General features: G+C 39.4%; 1 protein-coding gene across 8 annotated transcripts in view; it reads right to left on the bottom strand.

Moving 5' to 3' along the window:
- NCOA2 (nuclear receptor coactivator 2) overlaps positions 1 to 14,079 on the bottom strand; it is a 295,300-nt gene that overhangs the window by 278,839 nt on the left and 2,382 nt on the right. The window lies entirely within an intron of this gene.

The raw sequence follows: 14,079 nt of genomic DNA, 5'->3' as shown, positions 1-14,079 counted from the left end.
ATCCCACATGCTTCTCTTATAATGTGTCTTCCAAGTACAGCTGGAATCAATGCTTCCTCCCTGCTGAATTCCTCTCAAGTACAGCTGGAATCAAGGCTTCCTCTCTGATGAATCTGGATGGGGGATAGAGGGGGAGGGTGGGGGGCAGCTTGGGACTAAGGGCATATGTGATCCTATGTAACTTTTGAGGTTAAGTCATAAAGGGAATACAGCTTCCTTGGAATTTTCATCCACTGAACTTCTGCCGCCATGCTGTGAGGAAGTCCAAGCAGGTACAAGGAGAGTCCAATTTGTAGATATTCTAGCCTGCAACCTAGCCTACATCCCAGCCAACAGCCAGTAGGAGAGGCCAGGCATGCAGGTGAGCAAGGCTTCAGCTGATTCCAGCTCCCCAGTCACAGACTCAGCCCTGGCTTTGTGTCTTCCTAGCTGAGGTGCCAGACATCATGGGGCAGATAAGCTGTGTCAAACATACCTTTTATGATTCTGAGCCACAACATTTGTGAGCATAACGCCACCAAGTTTGGGATGGTATATAATGCAGCAATAGTAAATAGAACTCCCTGATTCAGAACTCAAGGAAAAAAACTGAAAAGGAAGCAAAGAATTTAAGGCTGCTTTCCCTATATTCAAAATAAATATTCCACATTCTGTGCACTAAAGACCACTAGCTTTATTGATAAGTCTCTCAAATTATCATGCAGTTCTTATTAAAGGTACATGTAAAATGAGGAAAAATAGAAACATACTATAATATTTTCTGTCTTCATCCTATGCATAGGCCTCTTTAGGATGCCTTTTCCCTGATGAAATCTCACCTAGGCCAGTCTTTAAGGCTCAAATCAAACACTACAGCAGCTCTGAGGCCTTCCTTCACCTTGCAAAATGCAGTTTGCTCACGTAACATATCTGTATAGCCCTCCACTCTAATACAATTTTTTATTCTAATGTATATATTATACAACAATTATTTGTCTACATGGCTTTTGCCTTCCCTAAGCGTAAGGTCTTCGAGGATAGGAACACTTCTTTTTTAATCTTTGTATGCTAGTGTCTGCAATATACGAGTCACTCATTAAATTTTTGCTGAATAAACAAACCTGGTTATCTGATTTCCAAATCCACAGCAGCTAAAACACAGAATATTAGTAAAGAGGAAATGAACTGTTCTTTTTAAAAAGCACACACACGCACACACACACACACACACGCAGACAGAAAGAGGTAACACTCAGGGAACAAAGATGAAACTAAGTAAAAGCCTAGAATTCTTTAGTGTGGGGTCCACAGTTTACAATTACTTAGTGGAGAGAGACAGGTCAGTATCTTAAAAGATCTCACAGATCTCAGTGAATTTTTGCACATTTCAAGTAAGTTTAGTAAAGAGGGAAATACTACTCATTTTATAAGTATTTCTCCTAAGTGACTACTTTTAAAATTGGAGGTGCCTTTTAAAGGAATAAAAAATAGAACCAAGCAAGAGATCTCATTTTCTGGGCGTTTTATATAGTTACTGTTTTACAATAATATCACTGTCTTTATACTATTTTTGTTGTTCCCCCTTGTTTTTAATGTCCCTGTTTTGGTTACACTTCAGACTATTTAAGTATTTTCCTCCCAACTGACCCAAGCTACTATCACATCTGTTTGGGTTGTAGCAGAGCCACTCAGTGTGCAACTCCAATATTTTGGCAAACTCCCTCCAAAAGGCCAAATTTTTTTTTTTTGAGACGCAGTTTCGCTCTTATTGCCCAGACTGGAGTGCAATGGCACCATCTCAGCTCACCGCAACCTCCGCCTCTGGGGTTCAAGCGATTCTCCTGCCTCAGCCTCCGGAGTAGCTGGGATTACAGGCATGCGCCACCACACCTGGCTAATTTTGAATCTTTAGTAGAGATGAGGGTTCTCCATGTTGGTCAGGCTGGTCTCAAACTCCCGACCTCAGGTGATCTGCCCGCCCCAGCCTCCCAAAGTGCTGGGATTACAGGCATGAGCCACCATGCCTGGCCAAGGCCAACATTTTTTTAAAAGCAGCACAATACATACAGAATGACAAGAACAAGGAGAATGTCATCAAGTATGTCTGTAAGACATTTCAGGGAAACTTTTTTTTTAGACGGCGGAGTTTTGCTCTTGTTGCCCAGGCTGGAGTGCAATGGTGCAATCTCAGCTCACTGCAACCTCTGCCTCCCAGGTTCATGCGATTCTCCTGCCTCAGCCTCCCGAGTAGCTGGGATTACAGGTGCCCACCACACCCAGCTCATTTTTGTATTTTCAGTAGAGATGGGGTTTCACCATGTTGGGTGGGCTGGTCTCAAACTCCTGACCTCAGGTGATCTGCCCACCTCGGCCTCCCAAAGTGCTGGGATTACAGCCATGAGCCACCATATCCAGCCATTTCAGGAAAATGTTTACAAAAAATAAAAATAAAAATCCGAGTCACATATTATTTCAGGTTCATAGTCACCTTAAAATTGCCCAGATTTGTTAAACAAAAAAGGTCTATGACCAGTGTCACTTTCCATTCTTTTATCTTCTAAGTATATGACTTCCCAGTTTTAAATATTAATTCCACAAAATAATATCTGCATTATTTTTAAGCAGCATTTTCTATCCTGGGGTTGGGAGATGTTGTCTAGGTCTCTATGTCCCATTCAGAAAAGCGCAGGGCCTGATTCAAGGCCATTAGTCTAACAATGACTCTAAGAGGACTTACTTTGAGTCAGAGGAGATAACTTCATTTTGTTTTGCTTTTTCCAAAGCTTAAAAGTTTCAAGCCAAGTGTTTTTCTGGAGTTATTCAAATGCTTGTGATAATTCTTATTGTTTTCTTGGGTGACAAAATCTTTCCTGCCCACTACTCTTACACCAAGGTGTTTGTATCTACAATTAAGAATATAATTATGAGGCCAGGCACAGTGCCTCACATCTATAATCCCAGCATTTTGGGAGGCCGAGGCGCAAGGATCACTTGAGCCCAGTCCAAGACCAGCCTGGGCAACACAGCAAGCCCTATCTCTATAGAGAGAAAAAAAAAAAAAATTAGTCGGACATAGTGGCGCACACCTGTGGTCCCAGCTACTCAGGAGGCTGAGGTGAGAGGATCACTTGAGCCCAGGGGTTTGAGGCTGCAGTGAGCTATGATCCGTGCCACTGTACCCCAGCCTGGGCTACAGAGCAAGACCCTGTCTCTAAAACAACAATAATAAATAAATACATACATACATACACACACACACATACATATAAAGAATATTACTACTACTACTTCTCCACTGGATTAGGTGAGTGAGACTGACCAGGTACCTCTCTCTGGTGTCTACTACATACCTATGAATGATTTTTACATTTATGGTCTATTTCTCAAAGTGAAAATGAACCCCTGTGCACACTGTGATCCAAGAGGGAAGAGAGGGCTCTACCACACTTCTAATAAGATCCTAAAGTAGGAAAGAGAAAAGGTAAGGTTAGGTATAAAGTCAAGAAGATGGAAATAATTATAGGACAGGAAAAGTCAACAGGGAGAACAGATGAAGACACTGCAAAGAAAAACAGAAGAGAGAAACAGAAACTTCCAAATTCAAAGTTATGAAGTAGTCAAGTATTCAAGAAACTGAAGTTACTATTGCTCCGAAAAGCTCCAGGAAATTTTCGTCTCCATAATGTTACTCCAAATAAGTGTTTGAATAAAAGCTTTCTATTTAGCCAAGGGGGCTGTAAAATTAAGTGTCTCAATTTCTATCCCCCTCCTTAATCTGAGCCTAAAACAGAAATCTACTTCCCAGGAGGGAAAAAATATCTCAAGTTGTTAGATGGTAAATGTCTCATGGTCAGATACTACCTCTTCATTTGCATCTCCTTATGATCTGCCAGTAGAAAGTTTGTCTAGGCCCAGACCTAGAGACTTCAGAAGGAACATGCCATGAAAAGGTCCAAGGATGCCATCATTTCAAGCAATAAGCTCTCAAAGGTTGGTTGTGCTTCTTCAGCCCTGATCAAACTCAGTAACACATTAATAACTTAATTTCCTAACATTTCTGGAGAAACTGAAGTCTGACACCCCAAAATTGATAGAACAATTGCATCCTCTTCAGGACAATTGACTTAGACTCTAAAAAGTCTAAACAAACAAAACAAACCACGGGAACTGGTCCACCTTAAAAGAGATGAAAGGGAGAGAACAAAATGCAATGAGTGAACCTGATTAGATTCTCGTTTGAAAAACAAAGCTGTAACAGCCATTTTGGGGACAGCTGGAAAAACTGAAATAGAGCTGATATTAGATGATATTAGTTCTCTTAGGTTTAATAATGGTACTGTGTGTGTGGTTACCTAAGATAATGCCTTGATTTTAAGACAATGCACTTTATGAATAAAGAATCATATCTGTAATTTACTTTGAAATGGTTTATCCAATATACATACTCACAACCACACCGTGGAGAGGGTAGGAGGAGAAAGAAAAAACATTTATAGCAAAATTTATACAGGGATTCACTGTACTATTTTTCAACCTGTGTGTTGGAAATTTTTCATAATAAAAAGTTGGGACCAAAGAAATCCTTAGTCCTCCCTAAACCCCAATACTTTTCTAGCAGGTTTTTTGTCAGGAACTGAAAACAAGAACACACTGAAATAACAGTATTTAGCCTCTCATTCTACCACATTATTAAAGGATCAGGGGAGCTAGGAGGGGAACAGGACACTGCACAAAGCGCCGCCCGCTTTTCCATCTGAGTCGCACAGTGTTTCTACGATTTAACGTTCATTGGTTGGTGGCAGAAAACGAATAGATGACAGACAGATGGATAGCCTTCTGACTTATTCTGCAAATAAAAAATCCCACAAAATAAGAAATTATTATTAAAAGGAGAAATTTGGGAACAACGTTGAGAACATTTTTACAAGTGTTGCCACAAGTATATATTAATGTGTGAATTGGAAGGCATTTGCTCCTTGGATAGTTGTAGAATTTCATTATTTATCTATTAAGACATCAGCCCTTAAGTGATGCCTTCATTCTCTTTTTTTATCACTTCTTCAATGGAAATAGTTAAGTGCCAACCCTGGTATACTTTCTTTGTATTTGGTTTTGTTTTATTACCTTTTCAGAACTACTGAATTTCCCCAAGGTTTTCTTTACCTTTTCCTCCTCTATCCACTATAAACTGATACTATTAATCCCTCTTCTCACTCCAGTGGCAAAATATTCTGCAGGGGAAAATTTAATAAGTCCAGGTGTGAAAAATGTCCAATTTTACTGAAGTGACAAAGCCAAAAATTTAATTGTTTCTGATTTGAAGGTTAGAGGACTGCCTTAAAGGAGTAAACATCTATGAAAATCTGTGGTAGTCCCAGAAAATATGGGATTAAGCTCCCAGGGATACCTGAACCTCAAAAGGAAATAGGAAGGAGATGGGAAAGGGAAAACTCTCTTTACCCCTCGGTGGGAAGACATTGCCTCCCCTCACTCCTTCCAAGGGCCCTAGAGGTACACAAGCCCAGTAAAGACAGGGAACTCAGCCTCTGAAAACCACAAGCCCCAGAAAGCCTTCCCTTGCCTTAGGACTACCTACTCTTTATCTGATCTTGGGTGCAGATCCAAGATCACTTCTGTCCTAAGAAGGGGAAAACAATCCCCCAAATGCTCAGTCTGGTAACACAGATGAGGGCAGAAGAGCTTTGGGGCTTAGTGGTGCTTGAAGGGCACAGGCCATCAGCATTGCCATTCTGTTCCACAATTAAGGATTCAGATTAAACGGCTCTCTCTATACATGAGCTCCTGGTGGGATATCCTGAATTGTACAATTGTAGTGCAAGTGAGCATCTAGGGCCTCCACCTGCTGAGACTTGTCCCATCCTCTATCTACCTACCAAAGGCTCCCTCTTTTCCTCTCTTCTTCCCTCCCCACCAAAGGTCAGCAGCTGGCCCCCAACATCCTCCACCCCCACCCATACACGCAGTGAGAGGAGGCAGGGAACAGCTGAGGCCTCTCCTAGTGACTCCTAGTTCATGACGCCTGCATGAGTCTCAGATCACCCTGAAACCCACATGTAGGGCCAGGCCAGGTGTGCCCAGGCCCAGTTCCTTCCCGCCCAAGCCTTTGCTTCCCTGGAGCCTAAAATCTGGGCTCCCCTTGTCTCCTGGTTCTCTTCTCCGCTAAATGTGTTTTCTTAAAGTGAAAATACTTAATACTAGAAATGAGATAATAAACGATCGTGAGAATGCTGCTATCGATTGCATGAGTGTCCTTTAACCAGGAAATAATGCTCCAGTTTTGTTTTCCAATGCCCTTCAATGTCCAGGCATTTTGTTGACTTCTATTGTTGTTGTTCACTGTCAATAAGTTCAGTCAGCGAATATGTCATTTTGTGGTATTACATGTAATAGCTTAGAATATTCCATTCTATTAGGATCGTTAATTAATTGTACAACCCTTTGCTTAAAATAAAAAGTAGCTCAGTATAAGGAAAAGATAGTCATGTGGTTTCCCATTTCCTTCACTAGGTTTCATGACGTACTGTCTATTTAGAAAAGAGTACAGTGGTGCTCAAATATAATAAAATAACATGTTTTTGTTTCTGAGACGGAGTTTCGCTCTTGTTGCCCAGGCTGGAGTGTGATGGCACAATCTTGGCTCACCACAACCTCCGCCTCCTGGGTTCAAGCAATTCTCCTGCCTCAGCCTCCCAAGCAGCTGGGATTACAGGTGCCCGCCACTATGCCCGGCTAATTTTGTATTTTTAACCGAGATGGGGTTTCTCCATGTTGGTCAGGCTGGTCTCCAACTCCTGACCTCAGGTGATCCGCCCACCTCGGCCTCCCAAAGTGCTGGGATTACACGCATGAGTCACCGCGCCTGGCCAAAATAACATGTTGAAATGAAATAAATATTTTTACATCACACTTGTATGAAAAAGCTTTAAGGAATCAAAACATTAATATTACTTAAAACAGTAACAAGAACACCACACAAAATAAGTCTCAAAATAGAATTACGGAAGTTGAAAATATATTGAGAAACTCCAAAGAGGCAGGCATTCTTCAAGTTTTAGCAATTTGACTACAGTTTTCACCAATCTTAAACTGTCTTAATATTTTCAGCTAACACCATTTTGATGGCTTTAATCACCACTTTCATGACATCTAACACTGTAGGGTTTCTAACAATATCCTTAAACAGGGAAAAAAATACAGATATAAAAGCTAAGGAATGTATACTCGATCCTACTACAATAGAAGCTCAGCCCCAGTCTTCCGAACCACAATGTTGTCCAGCAACTAACTCCAACAACAAATCAGCCAATACCTTACCACTCTTGGGTTAAGCGATCTTAACACAGGCGCAACATAACTGCTTTCTTAACAAACAGCTGACTTCTTCACTAAGTGCTTTTGGCAGAGTAAATCTGTTTGGTAAAGGGGAAACTGTAGATCATGATCAGACATGATCTACATACATGAAATCCTTAATGATAGTAACAGACTTGCCCCGTAATCTTGATTGTATTCTTTTCACTACCACTTATATTTAATCTTCAACTTGAAGAAAAAATTAAAGTCAGGAAAGAAGAAAGATAAAAGGAGGTAGAGGAGAAAGATGTGCAAAGATTCATACCCAAAGTGAAGTGGTCAGAAGTTTGAATCATTATTTATCATTCCACCCTGATGTCAAAGCACTGAGTAGTAAGTGGTCAGCTACTGGAGTCTGGTCTTAATGCCAGGCACACCCTATGCTACATCCAGAACAGGCTGCTGGCACAAGATGGCAGATGCAGGACAGCAGAACCGCCTCAAGCACCGGCAAGCCCCCAGTGCCTGTCTCCATAACTACAACCTGCTTCTGTAATTTCCAGAAATGCTGTAATATTAGGTTAAATTTGTAGAAATTCATATACTCCCGACATTCAATTCTACTACGGAATTTCCGTATTCCTTATTTAGGAATCTAAAAACATTTTGACAATAACTGAAAGCTTTTCCTTTTTAAGCCTATTAACAGCACAATTAGAAATTTTAAGATAAGTTAATATTAAATATTCTGACAAATGCTACTACAATACCAAAGACAAGGGAAATCGTTTCATATTTAAATCATGAACTGATTTTATAAGCAGGAATGATCTGCTAGTAAAGACAATCCTCATTTAGACGGGGACTTCAATGGGCAGAGATCAGTCAGCACCAACAGGAACTACCAGAACTAACACTCTCCAGGTTAAGCCTTGAAAGGTTTTGGGTCATATTTCATATGGACACACTAAATGAATAATAGAAAATACCGTGCATTATATTCTCGTCGATGACAACAGGTCTTCAGTCTCAGCAGCTGGAACACTGTAAGCAATGCATGCTGATCCTATATGTGCAGGTGAAAGAGTTCCCTGAAAGCTCTCCGCGCTGGGTGCAAACAATTGAGCAGACAGAAGAATTCCACAAATAGCAGAGCAGAAGTCAGATGACTGAATATATTATCAGCCTTCTTTTTGGGACTACAATACCTCAACACCTAGTCATCCATGCTACATGATTACAAAACATCTGCAAAACATGCATCACACAATCTGCGCACAACAGTTAAACAATACTAGAATTAAATGTTTTAAGGACATAAGAAGCCAAATACCTGTATCAGCATTCTATCCTTTCTAAGCCTATATCCTCTATAGTGCTCTGTCAATCTATGTTCTACCTATCCCCCACAATCAAGTTTTCTTGAGCTTTATTTTCTGAGCTTTTTATTGTGAGAACAACAGGCAACCTGAATATGCTCTTGCAAAATACACTCCCTACTCTTTTCCTTTTCACTAGCAGAGAATTACTGATCTATGTTACTTCAATAAAGCACTGGGTAAGAGAGCTAACAAGAACAGGGTTCTACCTCTCAATGCTACAGTAAGAAACATACAAGAGTACTGTAGGGTCATCTTTGCCCTGCACTTGGTTTTCAGTAAGCACTCAATAAATGTTAACTATTTTACTTCACCCATATAATTCTTATTTCCTGAAAATTAAAAGAAAAAATCTATAATTTCAAGAATTGTTAAAAACTGAGCTGATGACTAAAAAAGCTAGAGACTATTCATGGGTCTTAAAATAAATAACCTCTGTGCAGGTATAAGCCCTCCTTAAGTCAACAGTCTGGAAGATGCCTCCTGATACAATTTGCAGGACTGGAACTATTCAAATCCATTCATCCTTCTTACGGACTTAACAAGTAGACTGAGCCTTATAATGTCCCACAAACATTTGCTTTATCAGATTCCTAAAAGAAAGACGTTTTCAGATTCAACCATTCCCTCTGATGTTTATTATTTATTTCCCCCACTTAGTGGCAAAGTTAATTTTTCCTCGCCAAAGTTTAGCTCACAGGCACAGGACTTAAACTCACTTTAAGCTTCAGCCTCCTTCTGGAAAATGGAGGTAACCTCTATTTTATAGGGTTGTGGCAAGAATTAAAGAATGAAGCACACATCAAAAAAGCCTGTATCAGGTTCCTGGCACTCAATGATAGCTGCTATTATCATTTATGTTATCATTGTTACTCTTCTAATACAGACCTTTTAGTCAAGAGCAAGAATGGGCCAGGTGCAATAGCTCATGCCTGTAATCTTAGCACTCTGTGAGGCTGAGGCAGGAGGATCACTTGAGGTCAGGAGTTCAGGACCAGCCTGGCCAACATGGTGAAACCTCATCTCTACCAAAAAATACAAAAATTATCTAGGAGTGGTGACATGTGACGGCAGTCCCAACTACTCCGGAGGCTTAGGTGAGAGAATCGCTTGAACCCGGGAGGCAGAGGTTGCAGTGAGCTGAGACCACGCCACTGTACTCCAACCTGGGTAACAGAGTGAGACCCTGTCTCAAAAAAAGGAAAAAAAAAAAAAAAAAAAGAGCAAGAACAAGCTACATCTAGAAAAACTGACAACCATAGCAGAATACTTGCACAAGGCTGCACTCAGGAGCATTCCATCCTTTAGAAACCTAGGTAGTTAAGGCCCAAAATGAGTAGTCCTAAAGCAGCAGCAACAATACACAGGCAACGCCTATCACCTTCGCCCAACTAAAGAGTGCCATCCTTACCATACACCACACAGGACTCAAGGACAGAGAGCACAAAACATGATTCCAGAGGAAATAAAACAAAAAGAATTATAAATATTCATACCTTCATTAAATGAAATCTATTTGGTTGTAAGCTAATCAGTTAAGGGGACATTTAACAATATTTTTTATTATAAACATTTCAACCCCATTTTCAGGGAAAAGACAACCCAAACCCAAATCAAAGCACAATGTGCTGACATTATATAATTAAAATTACATACACACAAAAAGAACAGATCTTTAGTACTAAAGCAAATTGAAATTAAGGCATATATGTCCCCTCCCACCTCCCCAACCAAAAAAAGTGATCACCCACTCTATGTTCCCCCTTTAATCACTGGCTCTGTAATGGATGGTTTATACTATCAAAGTACACTGAAAAGGCCAGGACAGAGTACTCATCAAACGACTAAATGAAAAAATGAATGAGGCAATAGTAAAGTCAGACAAGAACGCAAACACAAGGTCCAAAAAGCCCAAAATGATGGCCAGGTACGGTGGCTAATGCTTTTAATCCCAGCACTTTGGGAAGCCAAGGGGAGAGGATCGCCTGAGCCCAGGAGTTTAAGACCAGCCTGGGGCAACATGGCAAGACTCATCTCTACAAAAAATATCATAAAATTAGCTAGGCGTGGAGACACACACCTGTAGTCCCAACTACTTGGGAGGCTGGGTCAGGAGGATCACTTGAGCCTAGGAGGTCAAGGCTACAGTGAGCTGTGATCATGTCACTGCACTCCAGCCTGGATGACAGAGCGAGACCATATCTCAGAATAATAATATAATAATAACAACAACAGCAAGACCAAAGTAAGATTTAAGTTGGCCAGGGGAACTCAAACAATTCGGAATTGGCTGCCTACAAAGCATAAATTCTGCCAGAATTAACAGGCTAATTTCAATTCTCCACGTATCTGTCAGCTGATGCCTAGTCAAAGTAAAGATGTTTTCTTTTTCCTTTAGAACATTTAACTAGTTGTGAGTAACTTCTACCTATATGATTCTGTGTCCAAAGCCTCAAAAACAGCTATGTAAAACACCACCATAGGTTCCCTTGCCATTTAATTCTTCTCTAGAAATTTCCAACCAGAGAACCAACTGAAAATCATCCTGGAATCAACATTTCCACAATTGCATTATGTCATCACAGCCATGGGGACCCAGAAATGTGGTCACTGATCAACATTTCATAGAGTAAACACATAAAATCTTTGCCCTAAAAGCTAACAGTAGTAGGATCTACCTGCAGACCACCAAGTCTTTTAATTTCAGTTGCCTTCATAGTTTACCTTTAAGATTTCCACTCCTTTTCATAATCAGTTTTACCACAGCTAAGAGAACTACACCAGCTTCTAAAATACCCACAAAAGTCACATTCGTGATCACCTCTATCTAGAAATTAGCATCTAGAATCCATAAAGATGTGTTTTCTTTATGATGTCTGAATTGAAGGTCTGCAACATTAAAATTGTATTTCATAGCTTTTCCAGCCATTACTTGTAATAGACTTTAGAGAGTAATATGACATATTCTTTTTACAGCTTGCAATTCATAAAACCCTACTAGAAGCCTTTAAAAACAAAAAAGGAAAAACACAAACACCTAGAACACAAACACTTAGAACCTTTTTTGTTTGTTTAGAAAAGTAAGGCATAGAGAGGTAAAATTAGCCTTAAATATGAAAGGGTACAAAAAAACTGAAGGTTTTGTTCCGTTTTCCCTTCAATGGCTTTCATTTTTGGTATGAACTATAGTCTTATTCTTTCACTACGGAAAAAGATCCTGATTTGCTGCTGATTTTATGATTTGCTGCAATAAAAGACCAATACCTTAAAGCAGTGACTTATTTTCTCCCTCCTATTCTCTTAATCTAAAATCAATAAAGCATGTAATAACATACATTACTAAACAAAACTACATACGCAAAATACTAAAGTTAGTAATTTCTTAAATAGCAGTTTTTTCATAACAATAAATAAGCATTAACTTGGCTTTTAAATATAACTTCGATCATGACACAATAATGGCCAAAATATCAAATGAGGGCATGCTGTGCATTTCAGAAAAATTGTTTAAAGAGACCATCCCCTTTTGTATTTTCCTTTACTATCCAATATCCTAAAGAGTGCTTAAAGAATTGCTTTTCAACTCAATACAACACAAACAATTTTTCCTAAGAAATCCAAGCTGTCAACTTATGGGTCACATTTCAACCTTATGTAATTTGAAACAGCTACGGTACTGAATCCTTAAATACAGGGCATATAATGGAAGGACTGCTCACAGATCCTTGATGTTACTGAAGTTCGGAAAGCTTTAATAAGATACAACTATAAATAAAGACAACTAAGGAGCATTACCCCTTTATCCACAGCCCAAATCCCCCTCCAAGCCTTACATTTTATATTTCCAATAAAATGCTCTTCTAACACTAAGCCACTCATCTAAATTATATTTAACCAATGAAGGGTTAAAATCCAAAACATATTAACTACTCAAAACATAATAAATCCGTAATTGGTGAGCTCCTTTTCTACCCTCCTGCTTCAGTATACTGACATCTAAAAGTCAAAGAACTCCTCTGTTTAAGACTGAAATTCCCAGGAGGAAGGAAACTCAGATCCAGTCTGAGAGCACACAATGGAATCACAGCTGACGATGCACATCTTTTTCTAGATGTCTCCATATGCTTGAGAGGTTTTTTCCCCCCAAGCCAGGCATTAGGAGACTTGGTTCTCTCTGCCACCAAGAATCTTAGCACATTTTCAAGGATTGTTGCAAAGAATTAAGTAAAATAATGTGTTGCTCTTCAGCATACAAAAGAGAGAAGGGCACATGTCAGAGTGCCCATAAGTAACTAAATTAACAAATGGTGGGGGGTTTTGAATGTTGTCAAATTTTGAATGTTGTTTTTAATACTCCTTACCTCTCTGTCAGTCTAAGTAAGTGTTTGTTTACCTTCTCTGTTTTTACTATTTTATTACAAACATCTCAAGAGCTATAGCAAAATGCAATTAATTCTTGTCTACATGCACCCAAAATGATCCTGAATTGGGAATTCTCATGGTAAATTTGAAAACGGTGTATTACAACAGAACACATTTGTAAGATTTGGCAAATACTGTTCCCTAGAACTGCAGTCCCCTTCGATTCTTTCTTAGCAACCCAAGATTAATAAAAGCTTGACCTATAGAAAAGATACACATTTTCCACATAAGATACCTAAAAGAAAACACTCCCAAAATTAAATTCATGGGATACTTATGACAAAAATCAATGAATTCATTCTTAATCTAACACTTTTCATTCTTTGAGCTCCCAAAGATTCTACAAATTCCAGGTGAGAAAGGGAGCATTACTTCTGTCAGTGTGCCTAACCTCACCAACAAAGAACAGGAACACACACACACATACACACACACGCGCGCACACACACGCGCACACACACGCGCACACACACATGCTTTGTAGCAGCTGCTTTCTTTTTAAAAGACTGCTATTCCTGCAGAGCAACCTGTGATCTTTACAGAGAATCAAAGACCTCTGTTCCTAAAAGTCAAGAGTTGAGAAAGTCACTTAACTGAACGCGCAATAAACAGTTAAAACAAAAGATGTCTCCAAACCTTGTATAAACCAGAAAAGTACCCACACACTACAAATCAGCAGTGTTTAAGAAAATTAAAATTATTTTTAAGAATCTTTTGTGTGGGAGTAATCTGGCAAACTACATTTTACTCAGACTTTTTCCTGTAGACAAATATTCTTTGATTAGCTTTGCTCCTTAAATACCTACACTTAATGTTTCAATCAGTGATGCTTTAGTTCCCAACTTCATTTTGTTTACCCAAGAAAGAGCAAAAAGAAAAAAAAATGCATACCATAAACCACAACTTTTTTTTTTTTAATGACATCCCCAATGCCGAAGTTTCAAGTACACTTTGGGAACTGGCGCTCTAATTAAACAAGGAACCA

Source organism: Gorilla gorilla, chromosome 7 (assembly GCF_029281585.2).
Source record: "Gorilla gorilla gorilla isolate KB3781 chromosome 7, NHGRI_mGorGor1-v2.1_pri, whole genome shotgun sequence".
Classification (NCBI taxonomy): domain Eukaryota; kingdom Metazoa; phylum Chordata; class Mammalia; order Primates; family Hominidae; genus Gorilla; species Gorilla gorilla.
Note: the sequence above shows the minus strand (reverse complement) of the source record. Positions and strands in the feature narration are given on the sequence as shown.